This window comes from Microtus oregoni, unplaced genomic scaffold (assembly GCF_018167655.1).
Source record: "Microtus oregoni isolate MIOR12 unplaced genomic scaffold, Mior012 000086F_ref0000336, whole genome shotgun sequence".
Lineage (NCBI taxonomy): Eukaryota > Metazoa > Chordata > Mammalia > Rodentia > Cricetidae > Microtus > Microtus oregoni.
Genome location: NW_024544552.1, coordinates 2,545,041 through 2,571,461, shown reverse-complemented (window position 1 = coordinate 2,571,461; position 26,421 = coordinate 2,545,041). Strand labels below are relative to the sequence as shown.

Sequence of the window (26,421 nt, the reverse complement as noted above, 5' to 3'; positions counted from 1 at the left end):
TTACCGGTAAGGTTCTGGGGTGCCTGTCTCCTTCAGCAGCTCCATGGCATCTCCTTGGCTCTGCCTTCTCTCCTCATCTATCTGCTTGGAATTCTCACCTTGCTCTATTCTGCACTGTCATAGGCCCAAAGCAGCTTCTTTATTAACCAATGGTAATAAAACATATTCACAGTATACAGAGGAGAATCCCACATCACCTCCCCTTTTCTGTCTAGATAAAAAGAAAGGTTTTAACTTTAACATAGCAAGATTACATATAAGAAAATAATAATGAAGAAAGAATTATAGTAATATTTAGTCTGTTTATGTTTGAAAAATTAAGGAAAATACTATTAATATCCTATTTTTGTGAGTGAGTCTAAAGTTTTTTTTTTAAAGTTTTATATCTATCTTTTCCCTTCTCAGGTATTCGATGGGGTTGAAGACAAGATAGTGGTAGTTCCTTTCCTCTCATGACTTAGCCAAGCCATTTATAATACAAGACTTAGACTCCTTAGGATAGAGTAGTTATTGAAACATTTAACATATGTTTCTTGCTTAGGATTGTTTATGCTGGTTGTAGTTCTAATTTTTCTACTTGATATTTGTTCTTATTGTATATAGTTTTGTATTGGTTTGAAACTACCTTATTTAGACAAAAGGGGGAGGTGCTGGGGAAACTCCTGCAGCCAATGGCCTTTGAGATGCTGAGCTAGGTTGGGCGTGGCCTTGGGTACTAGAAATGGGCACGCTTGCATGCTTGCTCTCTCTTTTGGCTGTTGGTTTTGGTTCCTATTCCCCGCTCATGCAGAGGACTATGAGTCTACTCCTAAATAAAGAACCCTTTATTATACTCCCATTCTGAGCTAGCATGGTATTACTTTATCGCGTCTTGTGTAGGTATCCAGGATAACCTCCCTGTCTCAAGATCTTTGGTTTAGTTACATATGCAATGTCTTCCTTACCCTTTATTTTATTATTTTTTTTATTTATTTATTTTTTCCAAGGCATTCGGCTCTTTAATATTAGATGGGAAGAAGCAGTCAATGGGGAGATGGCTCTGGGAAATTCTGCAGGCCTTGTAGTTCTCTAAGTCCCTCTAGCATCATGTGGATATGGGCCTTGATATTCATGGAGTCCTTGGTGAGGCTGTCGCTGAGCTCTGTGAGGAGAGAACTCTTTCGGTCAATGAACTTGAGAGCTTCAGCCAGTGTCAACTCCAGGAAAAAAACGTATCCCAGGGCCACATAGATGCGTGATGTATCTGGGACCACTGTGTCAATGAAGAAGTTACAGCCCAAATCCACCTGCATATATAACTCCGAATGGTTAGTTTCCTGGAGTCGCTCAATGACATTTCTCAGTTGAAGGTATACAGACAGCTGCTCATATACCTTGTCTCGATGATCCAGCACCTTTTGCAAGTCTCACTGCAGTACATCACTGATGAAGGCCTCGCACCGCAGCACTTTCTCTCCGACCGTTTCCAAGGCCCGCCGTTTGGGGCTTCCTTACCCTTTAATGTGACATTTACATGTTCTGGGAATTAGGATGTGGACATCTTTGGGGATCATTATTCAACTTCTGTAGAAGTGACTTTTTACAATTATATAAGGAAAGCTGTGAGCTGAGCCTACAGGTTTTTGTGCTCTTCATCCAAAACTGGTGAATTCAGCTCACCTTGCTCCTCTGGGAAACACTTTCCTTTATCCCCGCCTGTCTGTAGCGCTGCTGGTTGTTGCAGAGACACAATGTTTCTTCACCTTGTCCCACTCATCCTTCCATTTTCGGTCCCTTATTGCCTCGTGTGTTTGTTCTGGGAACCAAATGCACCCTTTCCCTTCAGATTTAGAGATTTTCAAGAAGCGTTTTGTCATGCTCTCTACTTTTAATTTTGGGTGAGAAGATGGAGGTGAATGGCCGGAGTCATTGACCGGAAGAGGTTTATGTGTCCTTGTAGAGGAACCTGAGAGGTACCTAGACTCAACACTCTATCCTTACCATGCTTTTCATATCAACTATGTTCTACAGGGTCCAGGCCAGCATTGACCTTCAACCCAAGCTTGCTTTCTCAATCAAGTCAGTTCATTCCTAACAATGATCATTCAAGTTAATAATTGTTAATAATAGAAATAAACTTGGATTAACTTAACAGGAAAAAATAGTGGACAGAGGACCTTTGACAGAGAGCCCTTCCTTAGGAGATCCAATTTCTTGCTTTTCAGGATCCCTTTTCTAACCCTTAGGATCCCTTCTTTAGAAAAGGGAACACTCCTTGTTCCCTTTAGACTACTGGGACATGCTGGCTATGAAACTCAAGGCTAGGCATCCTCAGGCACCCACAAGTCCTGTGTATGTGTCTTTCTCCACCAGATGGATGAAGAGTCACAGAGCCTTTATGGAGCCAGGGAAAAGGTCCCTGGGGTGAAGTGCTACAAGAGGAGCTAGGCAAGATCCTACTAACAGCTAAGCAAAGTATTGCGATATAAACTAGGGACTTTAATGTTATGTGTTATAGATACATGTGTGTGCCCCAAAGGACACATATAGGTACACTACCCCTCCACAAAGTTTGAACATCTACTATGTATGCGGACTGCACTAGAGTTAAGAATACAGAAGTGATTTCATTTCTACCCTAGAGGTTTCCCTGAGAGAAGGAGAATTGCTGGGAGTTTGATAAATGTCTTAGGTGTTAGTGTTGAGGACAAAAGTAGCACCACAGGGCTATGGCTTTGTTTGGGTGGGTGGGCTCTTTGGGTGGGAGTGTCTGCTTGGGCCTCAGAATGTGACTACATTTGCATTTAGGGTCTCTTAAGAGCACGTAAGATAGATCGTTAGTGTTGGTCCCAATCTAACATCATACATCTTTGTAAGAAGAAGAAATTGGGATACTTGAAGGATACATGGGGACAGAGGAAAAAATCAGGTGAGCTCATGGGAAGAAGACAGCCAATTACAAGTCAAGAAGCAAGGATTCAAAAGGAACCAACCCTGAAACAACTTCATCTCAGCCTTTCAGCCTCCAGAACTGTGAGGGGAAGATGTTGTCCAGTCCCCTAGTCTGGGTTATTTGTTAGGAGGCTGTGGTGTGCTCAAGGATGAAGGCCTTTTGCTCTTGGGAACCTTTTATGGAAGAGATATTTGAAGTGGGCCTTAGTGAGAATCCAAAGATCAGTAGGTGTATGTGTGTGTGTATAGAAAGGTTGGGTAGTGGGGAAGGATGTTCCATTAAGGGATTTTCAGCTAACAGATGAAATGATGAAATAGCACGCGGGTTTATGAGTACAGAACATTCCATATGACTGACAGAATGGGGTAGGGTTGGGAGATAGATAGGAGAGCAGACACTTGAGCACAGGCCAAATCCGAAGAGACTTCATCTTTCAGTTTTATCTTGTAAATGTCCAGATATCTTGAAAGCGGAGTGTAACAAGATCAGATTTGAATTTTAGAAGGGCTCTAAATGGTGTGGGGATGGGATTAAGGAGGCAGTGTGGGGACAGCAGGATCAGACAGAAGAAACAGAGAGCAAAGCAAAATTAGCCCTGGAGTGTTTCTCCGGGGGACACACTGCCTGCTGTGAAGCCTAGAGGCTAGCACGGGGCTGGGCAATGGACTTCAGGTGTCAGGGTAGACTAGACACCTTTAGAGAGATTAGGCGGGGAAAGAGGGCCTATGGGAGGGGCAGGTCTGAGAAAGCCTAAAGGGGCTCAGGGTGGAAGTGTCCCAGAACAGGAACTGTGTCCTAGCGAAGTTCTTTCTCTAGTACCTAGCTGTGCTCAAGTCATTAGCTAGAAAAAGCTCGGGGCGGGGAGGGGAGCGACCTTAGACTCTGGGTTAGCATTGGACACATCCAAAGGTGCAGTGCCTGGAGGCTGCCACTCAGCTGAGCTCTTACATCAGAGTCTCCAAGCAGGACACTCGAGAGCGCCAGTTTACCGCAAAGGGCCACAGCAACACAGTCGGAGCGCTGGCAGTACTGAGGAATAGAGCAGTGTGAAAGGCGGTTCCTCCATCTGCAGTCCTCCTCCTGGGGCGCCCCATTCAGACAAACCGAAGCCGGTATCTGCTAGCCTCTCCTAAAGGCTACAGTTGTTTCTTTTGTGCACGTGATTGCTGCCCCCTTCCGTTTTCCTGCTGGGTCAGGACGTCCCCTTCCACTATCTTTTGGAATACCACAGGCTCAGTAGATGCACAAACAGTTCAGGCTTCCGTATCAAATAGCTCAGACGGGGTCTTGAATAACAGACTTATCGCCTCATAGTTTTGGAGACCGGAAGTTGAGAGTTGGGGGCTCAGCAGGATCGGCATCTTCTGAGTTCTCTCTCCTTGGCACGCAGATGGCCATCTTTTCCCTGTGTACTCACCTGGGCTTTGCATGCAAATCCCCGGGGTCTCTCTGTGTGGCGAGATTTCCTTTACTTATAAGGACATCCGTCAGAATGGATTATGTCTTATTTAATGACCTTATATCTCATTAATTACTTCTTTACAGGTCCTGTATGTAAATGCAGTTACTTTCGGAAAACCTGAGGATCAGGGTATCAGTAAATAGACTTGGAGGGGTGCACAGCCCAGCCCATGTGATCTACATTTGAGTTGAAACTAGTGTCATTCTATCAGGGTCCTTCCATCTTAGCTTATTACCCAAGACTTTCCTGCTGTCCAGATTCTGGGTTTTGTTTTCTTTAATGATGATGATTGTGCGCACATGTGTGTTCATGTGCATGTGTGTGTGTGTTCATGTGCCACTGTGTGTGTGTGAACATCAGAGGATTACTTTTAGGAGTCAGTTCTCTCAACTTTACATGGTTTAGAGTGATCAGAGTTACTCTTTTCTCCTTCCTGAAGGTCAATTATTGATCATCTTCCTACTTACCAGTTCTGGGACAAATTTGTAAGAAACTTTATTTCAAACTTACTTTCAACTTTCTCCTTCATTACATTCTATAAAATGCTTATTTTTTTGACAGGTTATCACTATGTATGTGTACCCCAGGATAGTTTTCTTGTGATCCTTCTGCCTCTGTCTCCCAAGTGTTGGTGTTAGAGATATTCACCACAGCCTTCGGCTTATCCACTGCTTGCAGTCAAACTCAGGGCCTCATGCACACTAGACAAGTACTCTGAGCTACCCTGAGTTATCCCCAGCCCTCTCCTCTGTTTTCTTATCATCTGTATGTGTATTTTATTTAAAATACTTATGCAAAAATGTAGATTTGTTCTTAAGCATAAATGTTTTCATATTGAATGAATAGATTTATAACTTGTTCCTTTTGAGACAAGTTCTTTTGATATTGGTGCACACAGATATTGTGTTGATTAGCTCCTGATAATGAGTTGCAGAGAGGTGGAGATATCTCTATCGTTCTCCGGAAGATCATTAAACACTATGCCTGAAGGGTAGCCTGACTGGCGAGGCAGGGTGGCAGCACAGAAGGACAGCTTACTCTTTTAGTTCAGTTCTTTCAGATTGCTAAGAGTCAGGCCCAGGCATAGGAGAGCTCAAGCAAGCACTAACAAGGGAAACAGCCTCCTAGTTTGGCCTCATGGAAGAGTGGGGACCACTCGGTGACTGTGGGGGCAATGGCAGCGCCTCTGGCTGTGTAAGCAGCCTGTTGTCCCTGCAGAAGGGACTTTAGTTACAGCTTATCTCCTTCCTCCGCTCTGTTCTCTACTTTCACTGCTTTCTGCCCTCCTAGTTGGTGATCAAAGTTCTCTAAGAGAACTTGGCTCTATACAAACAGAGCTCACCTCTGAAACCACTGGGTTAGTCAGACCCTTGACCTTTGCTCTAATCAGTCATATCCAAGGTAGCCCGATCATAAAATTCAGAGTCTGGCCAATTTTGCAGGTATCAACAGAAAGCAGGTTTCTTCAGAAGAGGCCCATGGACTTGGCAGGCACTGAGAATATTACGAATGTCTCTCCAGTCCATCCACTTCAGGGTTTTAAGAGGCTGAATCAGTTTGCTGAGACCACTGTAACAAAATTTCACAGACATAGGGGCTTAAGAACCACACACTGGAAGGCTGGAGGTGTAGATCAATTGATAAAGTGTTCACTATCTCATATGAAAGCCTGAGTTTGATCCTTAGCACTGTATAAACCAAGAGTGGTTTATTCCAGTAATTCCAGCACTTGGGAGTTGGAGGCAGGAAGATCAGGTGTTAAAGATAATCTCTGGCAATACAGGAAGTTTGAGGCCAGCTTGGATTATATGAGATAAGGAAGAAAAAGGAGGAGGATGGGAGGAGAGGAGGAAGGGGAGGAGGAGGGAAGGGGAGGAAGAAGAGGAGGGGGAGGAAGAGGAAGAGGGGGAGGAAAAGGAGAACAAAAAGAACCAGGATTTTAGTTTTGAATAGTTCTAGAGCCTAGAAGTTCAAAATCAAGGGGACAGCAAGGCTCTTTCTTCTGAGGCCAGTTGTAGCTGGAGGACTATCTTCTCCATGAGCTTCACATGGTCTTCCTGTGTGTGAAAGTTTGTATTCAAGTGTCTTCCTTTTATAAGAATATGAGTCAGATTGGTTTAGGGCTTGTTAGGGTTATCATTGTTGTGATGAAACACCATGACCAAAAGCAAGTTGGGGAAGAAAAAGTTTGTCTTATACTTCCACATTGTAGTCCATCACTGAGGGAAGTCAACAGGGCAGGAACTTGGAGGCAGGTGCTGATGCAGAGGCTGCGAGGGATGGCTTGCTTACTGACTTGCTCTTTATTGCTTGCTCAGCTTGCTTTCTTATAGAATCCAAGGCCACTAGTGCAGGGGTGGCACCATTCCAATCAGTCATTATTTAAGAAATGTCTGACAGGCTCACTTACAGCCACATCTTATGGAAACATTTTCTCAATTGAGGATCCCTCCTCTCTGATGACTCTAGCTTGTGTCAAGTTGACATAAAACTAGCCAACATAGGACTTAATCTAATCTCATTTTAACTCACTCACCTCTTTAAAGACTCCATATGTGGTCACATTATGATGTACTGGGGGCCAGAGAATAACCCTATGGATGTCTGGAACCCATAAAAGAAGATAATCAACATGTTACCTCTTCAGCTCCCTCACACATGAAGAAGCTCTGGACTTGTGGTGGATGTGGTGGCCTGTATTGGTGGAGGTCACTCATTCGTTCCCTGACTGCTCAGACCCAAACAATCACACAGAAACTGTATTAATTAAAACACAGCTTGACCAATCACTTAGGCGTATTGCTAGCTAGTACTCATATCTTAAATTAACCCATTTCTATGAATCTGTGTATTGCCACTTGGTTGTGGCTGTCCAGCATCCATCTCCTGTGATGGCTACATGGTGTTTCTTAGACTCCGCCTACTTTCTCCTACTCTATCTGCTTGGAATTCCCGCCTTGCCCTATTCTGTATTGCAATAGGCTCAAAGCAGCTCCTTTATTAGTCAATGGTATTCACAGCATACAGAGGGGAATCCCACACCAGGCCTGGATCTGTATTTCCTGCTTTTGACACTGGGCATGGTAAAGGGATGGGCCCTTGGTATCCCTTTAAATGTTGCCCATGAGTGGAGGGGGTGGAGAGGCACTTGGACCACCATGTAGGATAACTATCATTGTCACCTTTGAGAGACTACAGAGGTAGCTGTGAGGTGAAGGGATAGGGGATAAGATGTGCTGAGACTGGTGTGTGGGGGAGCTAGGGGTAGGTAGAAAAGGGAAAGAGCCTGGGGAGGGTGGTAAAACTGGGAAGGCTGAGCCAGTGCAGTGAGTGCTGATCTGAGTGGGGTTATGGATTCAGTTCACTGCAGAGAAGCTTGTGTGGCCCAGAGGTCTACCCTAAGCATGCCCCTGGGGATCACTCAGATGGCAGGATGTCCATGTCCTCCCATCTCCAATAAGTGGAAGAAACCGAGAAGAGTGGAGGACGCAGGTTGCTGACTGCCCCTAAACTTCTGCTTCATCTCGGTTCCAGGGATCAAGACATTCTTGTCTCCCACTCTTATTTCTATTCACCCCTACACCACGTGATCCCCATTCCTGTGCCTTGTCCATGCCTGTTCCTTCAGGTATAACTTACGTCACTTACACTAGCCTTCTAATCCTTCTTGAACCATGCTTGAAACTTTCAGAGGGGTGGGACATGTGCTTTGGATACTGGGACTTTGCTCTGGGTCTCAACATCTGTTTATTCTTTCATGGCTTGCAGCTGTTTCATGCACTCATGTGTAACATTACAGAAATTATTGCTGAGTAGAATTTAAAGAAATTGTTTTATGCTATTTTCTCTAGGTCACTTATGGTAAAGGGTTCCTTAAGGTTTTTTCAGTAAAAACAAAACAAAAAACTCTTTCCACTTCCTAGGCCTTGACTCTTAACTTCAGCCTCTTGAAGCTCTGACTGATTTAAAGTACAGACCTCCCAATGCTTATGCTTGCAGTTTTACAAAAATGAGCTCATAGCTTCATCTGAGTCTGTTTATCTGAAAAAAAAATTTGCATTTTTTTCAGACCATTTATAAAGCTCTAGAACGGTTTCTAACCAGAGATATGGCATGGTTTCTTCTGATATTCCTAGGAGCATTTGCATTTTAAAAGACAAACTGGGTGGAGGAATGTAGTGCAACCAAGAAAAAAAAATCAGAGAAACTTAGTGTCAGGGTGGCTCTTGGAAAACTGTGATGGCGAGGGACATTGTTTTTCTCTCCCATTGTTGGAGACTGTACCCAGAGCCTTGCACTTGAATCCAGGGGCTCAGCGCCCCACCCCCCAGGATGTACCCAGTGTTATAATTTCCCTCTGCTCACACCAATTTTGCGAAGTAAATGAATCACAAGTTGGAAGAATGAACACGGCAAAATAGAAATAAAAAGGCAGCCAGACTGACAGCATAGCGAGACTAATGTCATGAAAAGTGAGCAAAGGCTTCCCTAATCCTCCAAACCAAAAGCAAAACCTGTGTCTTCACACAGTTAGATTAATATTTCCGAGGTCAGCCCTGGGGCAGGGAAGCTGAAAGGACTGGAGAAACCCGTCTTCAGGAAGAGAAAGTCACTGCTCAGCCAATGTTGCTGCAAGGAAGACCTGTGCATTTAATTTATTTGATTTATTATTATTATTATGATGATGATGGTTTTTAAGGACAGGGTTTCTCTGTGTAATGGCCCTGGCTGTCCTGGAACTCGCTTTGTAGACCAGGCTGGCCTTGAACACACAGAGATCCGTCTGCCTCTGCCTTCCAAGTGCTGGAATTAAAGGAGGGCACCACCACTGCCTGAGAACTGTACATTTATATCTCAGATGCTCAAGTTCATTACATACGGTATATAAATGTACACTAGCGGATGCTACGGAAGGAGTTCTTATTCTGTGTTGTCTAGGAACTGACAAGAACATCTTTGTGCAGGCTCTATTCTGACAACAACAACAACAACAAAAGTTTTTGAATGTTTTGGTGGGATTTTTTTTTTTTTGAGACAGGGTTTGTCTTAGGGTTTCTGTTACTATAATAAGACACCACAACCAAAAGCAACTCGGGGAGGGAAGGTTTTATTGAACTTATACTTCCACACCAGTTCTTCACTGAGGGAAGTCAGGGCTGGAACTCAGACAGGGCAGGAACCTGGAGGTAGGAACTGAGGCAGAGACTATGGAGGAGTGCTGCTTACTGGCTTGTTCCCTCGAGCTTGCTCAGCCCTCTTTCTTATAACATCCAGGAGCAGGGACCCAGGAGTGGTACAGCCCACAATGGGCTAGGCCCTCACACATCAATCACTAATTCAGAAAATGCTTTGCAGGCTTGCCTATAGATCAATCTGGTTGGGGACATCTTCTCAGTTGAGGTTCTTGCATCCCTAATGACTCTAGCTTGTGTCAAGTTGACACAAAACTAGCCAGCACAGGGTCTTACTATGTAGCCCTGGCTGTTCTAGAACTCTCTGTGTAAACCAGGCTGGCTTCTAACTCGTAGAGATCTGCTTGCCTACCTCTGCCTCCTGAGTGTATGGTCCACCATGCCCGACCTGGAAAAAGTATTTTTGATGAAGGTTAGTAGGTTCTACAGTTACAGAATCGGAAGATAAACAGGGCTAACAGTATTGCCTCTGTGTGCATGTGTGTCTTTAGGTCAGAGGTGAACTGAGGGTAACTTCATCTGTTGCAATCCACCTTCTTTTGAAACGGAGTCGCTCGTCAAACCTGGTATCCACTAGTTCAGCAAGATTAGCTGGCCAGCGAGTGTCAGGGATCCTACCGTCTTTGCTTCTCCAGTGCCAGGATGACAGGCACGTGCCCAATGCCTGACCTTTTGCTTTGGTGCTAGGAGTCCAAACTCAGGTCCTTATACCTTCATGGCAAATACTTTACCAATTGAGCTATTTACCTAGCCCCAGAACTGTCTCTTTTTCACTAGTAACAAAGTCTAGAAGATCTGCAGTTAGGACTTATATTAGTTTCTATTGGTGTAACAAAACACAGTAACCAAAGCAACTTATAGAGAAAAGGGTTTATTTGGGTTTATTTATGGTCAGAGGGAGAAGAGTCTATCATGGCAGAGAGACATGACAGCAGGTGGGAGGCATCGTTTCAGGAGCAGAAAGCTGAGGGCTCACGTCTTGAGCTGCAAGGACAAAACAGAGAATGTGCATGGGAAACTGTGTGGTGAGGTTCCTTTAAACTCTCAAAGCCCACCTCCAGTGGCATACTTCTTTCCACAAAGCCACACCTCCTAACCCTCCCCAAATAGCATCATCAACTGGGGACCACTATGGGGGACATTCAAGCTATCACAGACCCAAACAAGGAGCTCCTGGTGGAGTTGGGTGGCTAGAGACATAGACCTGAGGTTCTCTCTGCTTTTGAGATTCGCCTTTCCTAGGAATCTCTCTTTAATCACTGCTAATGTATACACAGAGCGGGACTGTGAGGCCTCTTTGTTCTATCCCTTTAACATATAGTGGAGAGAAGATGAAAGGTTTAGATGTGTTCACAATAGACTAGGGAAATGCAAAAAGGGAGGAGGGTCGGAACCAGGAGTCTGTCTCGTAAGATGTGGGCTGTGTATCTTTATCTGCATTGCTTTAGTTGGTGGCCTGTCTGGAAGTCATCCCATCCAATTCATTCTTCCTTCAAGCTAGAGCAAACCCCTGAGAGAGAAGGGTTTCATCCCAACTACCCGAGACCCGCCATGTCAGTCTGGTGTCCTATCTACAAATCTACGTTTCCCTCAATTGTTAGCACGAAAATCCAGCTCTCTCTTGCCAAGTTCCCCAGCTATCTTTTTTTTTAATATTTATTGATTTATTATGTATACAATATTCTGTCTGTGTGTATGCGTGAAGGCCAGAAGAGGGCACCAGACCTCATCACAGATGGTTGTGAGCCACCATGTGGTTGCTGGGAATTGAACTCAGGACCTTTGGAAGAGCAGGCAATGCTCTTAACCTCTGAGCCATCTCTCCAGCCCCCCCCCCCCCCCCAGCTATCTTCATGTCTACCCCTGCATCTTTTCCCGCTTCCTTCTTAGGAGATGTGGTAATTGTGTTTCATGTACCATCTGGTCTCTGCTCACCGATCCTCCTGAAGCAGTAGTGGAGGGAAATGGGGAAAAGCGTTTGGGAGTGGAGATCCTACAGCGAGGGTAGTCAGAGGCTGTGCAGAAGTGCTCCCGGGGAATATATTAGGAACTGAGACTGGGCAGGGCAGGGGGATCATGGTAAATGGCACTCCCCACATCCGTAGAGAAAATATAAGGGAGGGAGCCCACGGATCTCCTGTGTGCGCCATTACAGTCCTTAACGATGGCTTCTGCCAGGAAGCCCCTGTTATTTAGTCTAATCCCCCCACTTTTCTCCATTGCAGGTTCCTGTGGTGGAAACTCTGGTGAGCCTTTAATTTCACGTTTCTTGCATGTCCCTGTGTGTTGTTCCTGTTTTTTCTGTCCCATTCCGACCACCCATGGCGTTTGTTACTGTCCGCGAGGACAGCTGTTTGGCAAAGGGTTCCACAGGCCCTGACTTTAGCTCAGTCAGGGAGACTGGCTCCATTCTATAAACTCAGATTTTTGTTAGACTTGCACAGTCTGTCCTGATGTTATGAAATTTGCGAATATATATGATGGTGCACTTTTTAAAAATATAATTTATAAGTACATTACATACATAACTTTAGATGCTGATTTTACCACCCTGCCACAACAATTCTTTATCTTAGGACTCATTCTACATATGTATTTAAGGATTTATCTCTTTTTCTCTTGTGGTTCTATCATATTTTATTATATAGTTAGATTAGATTTAATTAACCCTTTATAGTAGATATTTTTTATTTTTATCTATCTACCATATATACACATTAATTTTTTTAAAGACTTATGCCAGCACTGTCCAGCTTCTTTTCACTTTTTTATCTATTTATTTTTTGGATTTATTATATATACAGTGTTTTACCTGCATGCATGCCTACAGTCCAGAAGAAGGTGCCAGATCTCATTATAGATGGTTGCGAGCCACCATGTGGTTGCTGGGAATTGAACTCAGGACTCCTGGAAGAGCAGCCAGTGCTCTTAACCTCTGAGCCATCTCTCCAGCCCCTATACACATTATTTTTATACACAGTCTTGGTGAGTCTTTGTCAACTTGTCACAAGTTAGAATTATCTGACAACAGAGAACCTCTACTGAGAAAATGCCTTCAACCAGATTGACCGGTAGGCGAGCCTGCAGGGTGATTGATGTGGGAAGGCCCAGCCCATTGTGGGTGGTGCCACACAATGAACCTCTGGTCCTGGGTTGGATAAGAAAGCAGTCTGAGCAAGCCACAGGGAGCAAGCCAGTGAGCAGCACAACTCCACGGCCTCTGTTCCAGTTCCTGCGTCCAGGCTACTGCCTTGAGCTCTGGCTTTTATTTCCCTGGATGATTGACTACAAGCTATAAAATAAAATAAATCCTTCTTAAGTTGCTTTTGATAGTTATCACATCAATAAAACCTGACATGTACATATTTACATATAAGAACAAAGGAGTTAGTCTAACACACACACATATTCCCCCCTCTGCCCTTCATGCTCAAGTACTCTACCCACACACTTGTCATCATGTGTCACTAAATGCTAAAGATTCTTGAATCTATCTTCCAGCCTAGAACAGACCTTTAATTTACACAGACTTTAAACTGATGGATACCCCCATTGGGTAATGCCAAAAGTGCCTTACCTGATTTGATGTATCACTTCTCCAGGGCCACTCTCTCCATAGCCTGCAGCCTTGCCACGTTGCCCAGAGTCCGAGAATCCTCCAGGCTTCTACCCTTTCCTTAGGCGCCTCCATCTTGCAGTGAAACATCCTGATTTCCCCATCATACTGAGCACTTGCCTGTGTTTCAAGGTGAGGTCAAGATGACCTTCCTACTGGACTCTCCTCTCCAGTTAGAATGGAAGATTTGCTTTATATATTTACACTTACAACACCTTGTCTCTTTTTCTCCTCTATCAGTCTTGAAGCAGCACATTTCCTCAGTGTACGGCCTGTAGAATGTATTTAATAAATGTTTGATGGATGAATAAGCTGATGAATTAATAATAAATAATCTCTGTTTCTCTGCTTTGTGTGAATCAGTCAAAAAGGAGACATTGTGACAGACAGGTGTAAACTTCCAGTGAGTTATGAATGCCACTGCTTGTAGGAGAATGTGTGGATACTTGGAAATTCAAGAGTTCTGTGACTAGCACTGATTGAGAGACCAGGCTTGGGAAATGGGGAGTGTGCTCGCGACCTTGCAGGCCTCTGTATCTTAGGAGTGATGATAGGTACCCTGTGGTCCAGGAAGGAGGTTGTGTATTTATCTTCCTCCATGCATCTTATTTCTACAGTTCATCATCATGATCTTTAGGACCAAATACCAGCTATGGTGTTGACTCTGAAGGATACCATGGATATGTGAAGTTTGATTTGTGAGAGATTCAAAGGCCAGAGGGAAATCTCTAGGCATCGGGGTCAGAAGTGCCTTGGGGTAGAGGAGGGTTGTTCATGGGGAGGAAGCCTGCAGCCTGAGAGGAAAGGCTGGCCTTCTCACACCTTGCCTGTCATTCGGTGCCTGAGTCTTGTCTTCTGCTCATTCTGTGACAAGAGGCTACTCGCCCTGCTGTAAGAAACAGTAGAGTTCTTCTGTCTACCATGCTCTCCTTTGATTGGGTGATCTTGGGGACCTCCCTATCTCCCCCTAGCATCAAAGTGGGGTACCAAGAGGTCCTCCCCAGAGGTGAGTTCATTGTCCCCAGGAAGAGACTCTCCTTGGTGGTATATCTTGTTTTTCATGCAGAACCTCAGTTTTGGGCCTGGGATTGCTGCTTATCTTCCAACCTCACAGCCTGGTGGAATGTGGAGAGCTTGGGGTGGGTAGACAGGTGAAGGGAGAGGGAGAAGAATCACGGTTCCATGTAACCACAGAAGCTGCATTTTCTTTCCTCTAGAGAACTGTTTTCCTGAGGCCTCACCAACGCTAAGCCCTGTGTATCTTGGCCTTTGACATAGGTATCTGCCAGATTGGGTGAGGGAGACAGGCACACAGCGTATGAATAGGGAGACACAGAGGTGCAGAAGTTGAGGTGTACAGTTGAGCTCAGGAGACCTGCAAATGCTCAATACTCTTTGAGGTTGACAGATGCCTTCCAGAGCCGACAGCATTTTTTGTTTTTCCTGGTTGGATGAACCATTGACATGAGACTATATGCCATGCTATACAGAAAGTCCACAGTCTCTCAGTCAGGTAGGTGTATGGTGTGTGTGTGTGTGTGTGTGTGTGTGTGTGTGTGTGCAGGTGCATGCATGTTGGGAACCACAAGACTCTCAGAGTGTCAGAGAAGAGAAAGCAACTGTTTTGACTCAGGTGACTCTTAGGGTCTGGAGTCTGAGGGTCAACTGCGTCCTCAAGTCAGTGTCTTTCTCAAATGGTTCTCAACATCTGGCAGTAGATCCTTCCACTTCTACCACACATGAGTCCATCCCAATCCAAATAAATGAAGCAATAAAATAACCCTGAGACAGTCTGTACCTCCATGCTTTCTTTGGTCCCAGAATTCACTGAAGGACAGCCCTTCCCACCTCACTCACATGATGGGCATCCTGGCTCCTAGAGTACCACAAGCAGGAAAATCAGTTTATAAGGTGCTCCGTCACTGGCTTTGGTCATAAGAATCCTTTCTGGGGTGCCTTACCACTGTTTCTTTCACGGGACTTGATTCCATTATTAAAGAAGATAAATAGTCTGGTCATACCTCTACTAACTTGATTTGACCAGTTATTTGCTCTATCTTTTTCTTATCTTACCCTAAAGATGAATTTTATATGTGATAGAGCAAGAAATCAATCTTCCCTAAAGATTGTTCTAGCTTTCACCCTGAACTACTGGGATTTAATTTTTGAACCTTCCATGCCAGGTATGATCAGAATGTCTATTTGTCTAGGGGTGTTGGTCACCAGACAATCTCACAATGCAATTTGCCATGGAGGCTAAGAGCCAAGTATGATACGTTCTATCTCCAGAGAACTGAAGATTAAGGGTATCAGTCCGACCTTTGGACGGGCTGGGAGCTCAAGGTTAGCCATGTGGGTGGCAGCATGTGATATAGCTCTAGTAAAAATTCCAAGGCTTGGGTGAATGCTCACAACACACAGGGAGACACTGTCTGAACTCATAAGAAACGTCTCGCGTGCTTAATGTTTCTCTGAACTCCTAGGTGCATCTTCTTCAGCACGGCTGTTATCCGTATGCTTTCCCAATCCTAAATCACAGCCAGGACTGCGACAGTTGAGTGGTCCTTCTAGAAAATGACTGCAGTGGTGAGCAGGTGGGCAGCTGGTGTCAGAGTGAGGGCAGTGGTCTTGTCAACTGTGTTTCCTCTAACTGTGCACTTGATTAAAAGCCCACACGCTGTTCCAAGTCTACGTAACGTGACAAGCTAAAACACCAGCTGGTTGGGAATGGGAGGCTTGAAGGAAGAGTAGGGAAATCAGCCACAGTTAAGGAATGGAGTCAGGGTCTAAGCTGCATCCATTAGTGCTCTGTCCCTGCCGGAGGTGATCGGGCTTCCTAGCAGTAACTGAGAAAGGGTGGCAAGCTGTATCCTGAGAGCACAGGAATGCCCAGAGAAATGCGGATCCTTCCAGTGGGAGGCAGGTTTTCCCCTCAAGAGGACACTTAGTGGTAACAAACAGCATCTTGGTCGTCTCTTTTTCGTGCCTCTAAAGAATAGTCCCACTTTTTCACACTCTTTTCTACAAGGTGTGAGTTTTGTAGCAAAACATATTACTGGGCAAGTCTACACAGTCCCCTTTGATATGGCCTGGGTTTCATCCTTCTTATCGTCCTGCTCTCCAGGGTTAATGATTCACAGTGGGGGCCCTCCTTCCTCCCTCCAACTCTGCAGAGCTCACAGCTAACACAGCCTGTGATTACTGCGAGCATTTTTGTAGGGCTAAGTCATAGCCAGGGTGAGAAACACACTTTTAAAGGATTTTCAGTGGCGTTGGGGAAGGCTTTATAAAAGGCGATCCATCATTCTCCGTAGAAGTCTGGGAGTCCCACCTGCCAACTCCTGAGCAGAGGGTGCAATAGGACCTGTAGGGCTGAATAATTCCCATGGAGTTTAATTCAACTGCTGAGAAGGGCTAGACCAGTCCATTTCTTCATTGTATTGGGGTTCCTGTAATATTTCCATTGAAGGGAACATGCATGTTTTTGTCATTTTTATTTTTTTTAAAATGATTTTTACTGTTTTATTTTTTATGTGTATGGATGCTTTACCTACATGTCTGTGATCTTTTGAAAAATGAAGTGGTTGGGACCAGTTGCTCGCTCCTCCCCCATCCCCAATATTTGTTCACAGGACTTCAGGGATTCCTCCCCACACCTTCTTGCCCTGCTTACCGAATGCCCCTAAATCTTCCACTTTTCCTTTTGTGCCCTAATTTCCTCTTCTAGTAGTGTTTTTTTTTGGGGGGGGGATGTGTGTGTGTGTGTGTGTGTGTGTGTGTGTGAGTTTGTTTTGATTTTTTTGTGGAGTGAGGAATCCCCAAGGCTTTCCTAACTTCGTAAATATTTCCATAGATTGAGAGAAACAAAGGGAACCTCTGAGATCCAGGTTCTCTGAGATCCTGTATCAATATCTCACAATGGTTGGTCTAGATTCCAAAACACTTCAGTCAGCCAAGGCCAGGCTCCCTCACTGCTTCTCTCTCAGAAGAAAGATGTAGCCCAGAGAGCAGAGTGTCCTGGAGCATTGGGAAAGCCATCATAGGTGACAAGCTCTTTGGGGAACTTAACAGGGAAGATAGAGCATTTTGTGTGTTATAACAGAAGGGCTGCAGGCTGTAGGGAGAGGAAAAGGGAGGGCTGTGTTCTCAGACCAAAGTATGAAATTCAGACGGAGATCATACAAGATGAGATATGGAAATTATATTTAAAAGTGAATAATCAAATGAAGATATATCCCTTATTAAGAAATTAAGATGAGGGACTGTGACATATCGCAGAATGAGAGCCACAGAAGGACACATCCTGGCCACACCAGCTGAGTTGTGTCTGAGTCTCCTGATAGCCAGACCATTGCATTCAAGGGTCACAGAGGCCAGAAGGAGCCATATTACAGAGATGAACATAAGAGACTGTTGCTGGGTTGTTGAACCTTAGCTTTTTTCCCCTCCTCTAGTCCAGTGTTTCTCAATCTTTCTAATGCGGCAACCCTTGGTACTCATGTTGCAACGACCCTCCCAACCACACAATGATTTTCTTTGTTTCTTCATAACTGTAATTTTGCCACTGTCATGAATCATTATGTAAATATCTCATATGTGGCCCCACGTGTTGAGAACCGCTGCTTTAGCTCCACGCTCCCAGGCGGTCTTCTGTGATGACTCCGCGCTGACTGTATAAGGGGAAAATGCCAGGGTAGGGCAACTGCAGTTGGTGTATCTGACCTGAACACCACAAGCAAAGGACGTTTCTCGCCTCCTTAATTTTGCCCGGCTTTCCCTCGTAGTACATCATTACTTGATGGGAGCTATTTACTGAGTATTGCTCGTCTCTCGCTGACCTCTAACCCACTGATAATGAAGGCTCATGCTTTCCTCTTCACCCCATATCCTACGTCTGGAATCGTGTCTTGTTTTTAAATGAAGCTTAATAAATATTTGCAGGAGAATAGCTGATTTCATGTCAGCTGATGACAGTTCTGATAACATGAAGAATGATCGTAGAGTCTGACCAATTCTGGGATATTTACAGTTTACTGCAAAGACTTGGAGGCTGAACAGTACTGAGCTGACTAAGAAAAATGTCAGTGTGTGCAAAAGCTGTCTGTGTGGCCAGCCGGCCCTCCTCATTCCCCTCTGTTCCCTAGCGCTTGCTGTGTGCACCTCTAGTCTCAAATACAAATCAATAGTAACGAATGACTACATAGAGTAATTAATAATGACACCAATATGGTAATAACAATTACTAGGTACTTTCTCTGTGCCAGAACATCTCCAGACTCAGCCCTATTATACTGCAAAACCCATCAGCAAGATACCTGAAGCCAGTCCATCTCACCCACCTCAGGATGGCAACCATCAGAAATGAATGACAACATCCCTGTGAGGATGTGGGGAAAGAGGAACCCTTTTTCCCACTGACGAGAACGTAAACTGTTGAGGTCGCTATGGAAATCAGTATGGAGGTTCCTCAAAAAACTAAAAATATAACCCCTGTGCTAGCATTCCTGGGTGTATACTCAAAGGAACTGGGTACTACATATCACAGAAATACTTGCACAAGCGTGGTGGTTGGCACCCTATTCACAATGGTCAGCCAGGAAGTGGAATTAACTTAGCTGTTCATCAACAGATGGATAAAGAGAAAGTGGTATATTCATAAGACAATGGAATTTTATATAACTGTGAACAAAGATGAAATCATGATATTTGCAAAAAAAAATGGACAAAAGTTGGAAATTGTTAAGCAAAATAAGCCAGACTCAGAAAGATAAAGACACTATGTTTTCTCTTCTATGCACAAACTGAATTTAAAATTTCTGTCTCTCTGTGTGTGCATGTACGTGTGTGTGTGTGCACGTGCTACAAAACGGGAAAGGGTGTCATGAGAAGGGAGGAAAAAATTTTAAACGAGGTGGGAAATAGAGAGATTAATGGATATTCGTAGTTGGAAAGCCAAGTGGGGGATGATTTGGGGGAGAGACCAGAGGGAAAGGGCAGCAGGGATGGGGAAATGATTGACAACAAAGTATAATGGTTCACATGTAGTAAGATGCTATGATGAAAGTCAGTACTCCGTATGCTAACCCAAACAGTATTTTTAAAAAAGAAAAGTCAATAAAACAAAATAATATTAAACAACCTGATTTTGATCCAAACTTTGCATTAAATTTTGTGGATTTAAAGTTGTTCTACATCCTCGACCTGTGGATTTTGTATTTGGTTTTAATTTGTAAGAGAAGAGGTTGGGCGAACTCAGTAGATTCTACTTTTTAAAAATGTGCTCTGGAGTAACCTACTTTCCAGCAGGTACTGCCTCTGAGCCCCCGTGTGTGAAGAGATAAAAGCAGAGTTCTCAGGACTGGTACCTGCTACCCGGCTACACTCTGCGAGGTTGTTCTGTAGAAAGCCCAGGAGAACAGGTTAGATGCTGGTGGAGCCTCGCTTATGCTCCCCCAAACCCAGTTCAAGAAAAAAACAGACAGCGTCATTTCACGGCTTTGCTCAAGGGAAACCTTTTGTGACTGGAGACTAAAGACACCACTTGGCTAGGGAGCGTCCTCTCTGCTCCCACAGAACTAAAGAGCAGGCTGCAGCTTTCTTTCCAATTTACAGCAGGCTCACTTGGTGACTTTGCATGATGAGCAGGCGGCACCCCTAAACTCCATCCTCCATACCTTCACCCCGATTCACTGGGTATGAAATGTGGCCAGTGGCACCACCAGCATTTTAACCATCTCCCTGTGTGTGACTCTAAAGTAGTGAGACAAATCTGCACTTTGTTAATAAGAGCAATTAATAAGGGGACCAGAGGGCATAGGTAAGTCGAGGGAGCCACTTTGGCATTCTGGGATGTGTGATGCCGATGAGACGAGGTCTTAGCTGTTCAGAGGTGCAGCTGGGGAAATAGCGTCAGGCGTGACATGGTTGTATGCTCTGGTGAACCGGATGCTGCTGGCATGGGGGACATGATGCTGAGCTGTGCATTCCCGTGTCAGAGCTCCATAAGCGGGCTGATGGGTACATTTGGCTTACCTTCCTTATCTTAGAGATTCTGGTGTCTTCTTTTTAATAATCACAGATAGTTGCTAATTAATGAGGGGCCCTTGGCCTTCACAATGCCAGCCATTAGTAACCCCACAGCTCGTATTCATAGAGACCTCATCATGGGCCCAGCTCTATGCCAAGTGCTTTCCAGGCATTATATCAGCGGTTTTCACCTTTAGAGCACACGTGTAAGCATCCTGGTCTGCAAAGGAAGGAGCTGAGCATCTTAGTTCCACTTGTGTGGCTTTCCCCATTGTGTCCACTGCCCACTCCAGGTCTCAGGGCAGCTGGTTGCCCATTAAAGCCAAGGATAACCATTGCTTTCTTGACACTTGCAAACCTTTCTCATCTCTGCCTGCACTTTCTGATTTTAAGGGAGGACCCTCTTGTGATCTTAGATGGGTTCCTTTTCTTGGGCTCTAGATGTCACCTCCCTACAACCCTCTGGGTAGGGGTGGGTGGAGAAAAAACCTTATTCCATTCTTTATCTCCCCTCTGCCTCTGTCTTCAATGGCCCTCCTTACCTGCTCCTTCCCTCATCGTCTGTATCCAGTTATCTTTCTCCCATCACCACTAATGAGCGTTCCTGATACACTACACTTTGCCCTTTCTCATCACCTGTTTCCTTTCTTCATCAAATGTAAATGTGAGAGAGTATGACTCAGTCCCTTGGTCAGGTCTGTAAAAGGCCCCTTGGCAAAGCCCATACCCACAAGCAGATAAACTTTCCATCACTGCATGAGGAAGCCTATGCCAATATTCTTGCTCTTGCATCTTCCTTTTTGAGCCCCTCTCTTTCTCTTAACCTTCATGGCTAAGCTTATATCACTATATCATGGTACCTTTAATAGCATTTCCAACTCTGCCTTACCATGCTGCCTAGTCCTGAAATTCTTTTCCATGTCAAAGGGACCAATCCAGTCTCTAAAAACTTAAGAGAACCTCTCAGGCTCTTGTGTAGAGCTGTTTATCTACTCTTAGCCTTAGTTCAACCTCTTTTCTGTCTGCTTTTCTTAGAAGCCCTCACCCATGGAGAGAGGGCAACTGAGAAAGCAATATCCTTGGACATAACCATCACTTTGGAAGCGTCTCCTGCAGAAGACAGTCAGAGAGGACAGCAGCGTAGGGCAGGCCCAGGAAAGTTAGAACTGATTACAGACTAGGGTCTGACTCCACCTAGGGAACTAGAAGCATGATACTACACTGTAGATACTAGAATCTGTCAGGGAAGTAATATTTAAAACCGTGGCCTACTTGGTTACTTAGGGAACGCTTATAAGAGGGACACTTAAAGGTGTGTGTGTGTGTTCTGTGTGCATGCGTGTGTTTATGAAGGGAGGTATGTTTCAGATGTCTATGGAAGGAGGAAGGATTTATGAAGGACCATCCAGAATAGAGATGCCTTAGCCATCAGAACTCCTTAACAGAAAATATTCCTTTTTAACCTCCTCCCAGGACAGAGTACAATGTCACTCACTCAGAGAAGATCAATTTGTCACCACCACTCCCCCATCTGTCTGGAGAGGAAATCATGAGCTTTGGGAGACTCTGCTGGGAGCACAAGGAGGAAAGGGTGGGGTGGAGGTGAGCTGAGGGTGAGCGGTCCAGGGACCTCCCTCTCCCGTTGTGTACCTGCGCTAATGGGTAGCAATTGTTTCACTGTAAGTTAGGATTGGAGTTTTACCTCTCATTTCTGAGCTGAGACTAAAGCAAACTTCTCACCCAGGGGCAGGAGTAGACTTCACATGTGAATAATATTAAATGGGCAGCACGAGGAAGCAAGGAAGCTTCCTTTGGAGCACAGTCCAAGAGCTGAAGAACGGTTCTTTGAAAATGATGCTGAGAAGAAACTCTCTCCACAGTGGCCTGGAAGAGCTCAGTGAGGAGTGTAGATAGCAATCATTTTTCTCTTTCCAAAGATGTGATGGACTGTTCATATTTATGGGGGCATGCTCAATAAATACAAGTACAGCCATCTCTGGCTGTCAGCGTGCCCACTGTAGCAGCAATGGAGATGGCCTTTGGCTCAACCTTCAAGAGAAAACTTTTCTTCATCTGCAAGGAGTGTTAGGAGCTGGCAGCCTCCAACTGCAGTTCTCCCAGGCCCACCACTTTTAGGGCAGCTCCAGCCAAGAACTGCACACAGGGCGGGCATTGGTACCTGACACTCTTGGACAAGATCTAGTTCTTGGGCAATCCTACCCAACAGAGGCATCCTCACCTACATCATGGTACCACACTCTCCCAACTTGGGCTTGCTTTCTCCTCTGTTAACTATCCCATGAAGCCACTTTTATTTTTGACTCCAACACTTGAAATCTTTAAACCCTGGACATTATACACATGAGCTTGTTTTCTTTTTTGCTTGCTTTAATTGTATTCTTAATTTTGTGCAGTTTATTTTTTTAAAAAATTGGTGAAATTGTGTATACATTTATCATGTACAACATGTCACTTTGAAGCATATATATATATGTGTGTGTGTATACCTTGTGGAATGGTTAAATCATGTTAATTAACATATTATTAACAGCCTGAAATATTTTTTGTACTATAAACACAAAAATCTATTATCAGCTATTTCTGAGAATACTATATATTAAGTGTATGTGCTATTAACTGCAATCACCATGTTGTATAGTAGATCTGTTGAATTTATTTCTTCTGTCCACCTGAAACTTTGTGTACTATAACCACTGTCTCCCCATCTGACCTGATCCACAACCCTTGGAAATAACCACTCCACTCTCTACTTCGATGGGTTCAATTTTTAAGGATCCTACATGTGAGATCATGTGGCATCTGACCTTCTGTGGTTGCCTTGTTCCGCTTAGCATAACACATTCTGGTTCGTCTCTGTTGGCGCAGATGGAGTTCTTTTTCTATTTTTAAAGTCAGATAGTATCCATCATATATATGTACCACATTTGCTTTCTCCACCCATCCACCAATGGATACTTGGGTCATTGCCCTTCTTCTCTTGGCTATTGTGACTGATGCTCCAGTACACATGGGACTGCAGATAGATCTTCAACATACTGATTTCATTTCCTTTGAATACAGATCTAGCAGTTGGGATTGCTGGATCAAATTTCTTTTTAAATACATGGGAAGATTGGTTTTAAAACCTTCCAGGCTCAAGTTAAAACCTGACCTGTATTTATAGAAAAATCCAAATCAAAGAGGCTTGGTTCTCAAGGGTACAAGAACAAGCATTCTCCTTCACTTAGCAGACTTCATCCTTGAGGTCTTATCCTCGAAAGCTTTTCTCGGAGAGTTTTTCCTCAACCCTCCTGACTTCAGGAGCTTGTTGGAGGCTCTTCCTTTTTTCCCCTTTCTCTGTTGTTCATTGTGGTAGTTTGAATGTAATTGGCCCCCAAAATCTCATAGGGAGTGGCACTGTTAGGAGGTAAGACTTTGTTGGAGTGGGTATGGCCTTGTTGGAGGAAGTGTGTCACTGTGGGGGTGGGCTTTGAGGTTTCCTATGCTCAGGATACCGCCCAGTGTGTCTCAGTCCACTTCCTGTTGCTTTCTGATCAAGATGTAGCCAACACCATGTCTGCATGCTGCTGTGCTCCCTGTCATGATGATAATGGACTGGACTTCTGAAGCAGTCAGTGAGCTACCCTGATTAAATGTTTTCTTTATAAGAGTTGCCGTGGTCATGGTGTCTCTTCATAGTAATAAAAATCTAAACTAAGAAGTCGTGAAATATCATTTTGGCTTCCTTGTCATAGCATAGGACTTGTTGAAATGAGCACTACTAGAAACTTCAAGGCTATCCAGTTTGAGGATCCATCTGGTGTCGAGATGCTGTAGACCATCTGAACCAGTGACTGTCCATCTTAACTTTAAGACAGGGAATGAACGCTATCTAACACAGTCCATTGCATCTTTACAGCCAAAGTTTATCCTTTACTTTCTTCTTAACCTTTTTTTTTTCAAGACAGGGTTTTTCTGCATTTCAGCCTTTGCTATCCTGGAACTAGCTCTTGTAGACCAGTTGGGCTCAAACTCACAAAGATCTACCTGCCTCTGCCTTCCAAGTGCTGGGATTAAAGGTGTGGGCCACCACTGCCCAGTTCTCTTTTTAACCATTTTTAAAATTTCAATTATAGTATATGTGTGCATGTGTGCATGCATAAAGAAGGGGTCAGTGGATATCAGGTCACTTGAGGCTGGAGTTTCAGGCAGTTGTGAGCTGCCTGTTATGAGTGCTGCACATCACGCTCGGGTCCTCTGCAGAGCAGATGTGTTCTTAACCCACATCTCTCCAAAATGGGTTTCCCTGTAACGCTTTCATGTATGCATCTAACATACTTTGATTGTGCTTAAACTCTATCATTGTTTCTTGTGTCCCCCCTCCCCTACTCAGTCTCTCCTATTCCTAATTAGTCTTCCTTTCACAGCCATCTAGGTTTGAAAACCATATAGGTTTTCAAAAGCCTAGATTCTGCATATGAGGGAAAAAAAAAAGCAACCCATGGCCATTTTGTTTAGCATGATTACTTCTGGTTCCATTTCCTTTTCTACAAATTCCGTAGCTTCATTACTTATGGATGAATAAAATTATTGGTGTATACATATCACGTCTGCTTTATCCATTCACCTGTTGATGGGCACTTAGGCTGGTTCCATAACCGCTACTGTGAAGACCATTGCAGTAAACTTGAGTGTGCAGGATCACTGAAGGATGCTGATTTAGATTCCTCTGAGTGTATTACCCAGGAATAGCTATATCATATGATAGTTCTCTTTTCAGTTTTTTAAAAGAGCCTCCATACTGATTTCCATAGTGACCTAATTAATTTATATTTCTACTACTTTCAGTTCTACATACAGTTTCATTTCTGTTATTGTGTTAAAATGCCCTAAAAGCAACTTAGTCGAAAAACTGTTTTGGCCCATGATTCCAGGCTACAGTCTATCAAAGCAGGGAAACAGTAGCAGGAGCCTAAGACTGTTGCTCCGGATGAACAAGAACAGAGAGAAACAAATACATGCATGCTTGCTTCTTTGCTTATGCTTGCCTCTTACACAGTCCAGGACCCCTGCCTAGGGAATAGTGCTGCCTACAGTGGGCTGGATCTTCCCACATCCATCAACCCCAAAGACATACCCATAGACTAACTCAGTGTAGATCATCTGTCATTGAGACTCTTTCCCCAAGTGATTCTAAGTTGTGTCAAGTAGACATGTAAAGCTAACTGTCCACCACACTGCCAAGAGTGCACACAGGGGTTCCTTTTCTTCCAGGATATGTTTCTCATACCTTGGTTCTCTACAATCTCTTCTCAAATCTGATTTTTTCCATATCTTTGATCAAGATGGATAATCCGAATGATTTGAAATATTTCTATGCCATTAACAACTCTAACAAACTCCTTTTAAAATGATTGCTGTTATTGTTGTTGTCATTTTCCTCTTGAGACAGGGTCTCCCTATGTGTAGCTCCAGCTCACGATGTAGACCAGGGTGGCCTGGAAGTCAGAGCAATCCACTTGCCTCTGCCTCCTGAGTGCTGGGTGTTAAAAGGTGTGCACCACTATGCCTAGCCTGAAACAGAATTTTAAAAGAGAATCAGCCTTTCCGTGCTGTCTGGGTGGGTGGGGGGGTATCCAAAGGATGTTTCTCTCAATTCACATTGCAATTTAAAGGGAAACTCACACAGTGTCTGGAGCCCTTGACATCCTGCAAGTGAAGAAGAAGAAGACTGTCCTCAAACTCCTTGCAGTAGGAACTCACTTAGGTGGCACCAACCTTGACTTCCAACTGCAAAAGGCAAAGTGATGATATTTACATCCAAAATCAGAGGAGAACCTGGTGAAGCTGTTGCTGACAGCTCCATCCATCATTGCCACTGAGAAACCTGCTGATATCAGCATCATCTCCTCTAGGAACCCCTGGGGCCAGCCAGCTGTGCTGGCCGCTCCACTCCTGGAACTTTCACTAGCCAATCTAAGAGAACTTCAGGGAGTGATGTCTTCTGGCGGTGCCCAATCCCAGAGCTGACCACCAGCTTCTCACGAGGGTGTCTTATGTTAACCTACCTACCATTGCCCTGTGTAACACAGACTCTCCTCTGCACTGCTGGCATTGCCATTCAATGTGACAAACGGGTATTCACCCAGTGAACCCTGTTTGGTGAGAGTTCTGCACACGTGTGGCACCATCT

The 26,421-nt window shown here is 44.3% G+C and overlaps 1 pseudogene; it reads right to left on the bottom strand.

Annotated features, from left to right (window-relative positions):
• Nucleotides 1-997: 997 nt before the first annotated feature.
• On the bottom strand, nt 998-20,786 carry LOC121442010 (annotated as a pseudogene).
• Between the last annotated feature and the right edge of the window lie 5,635 nt (nt 20,787-26,421).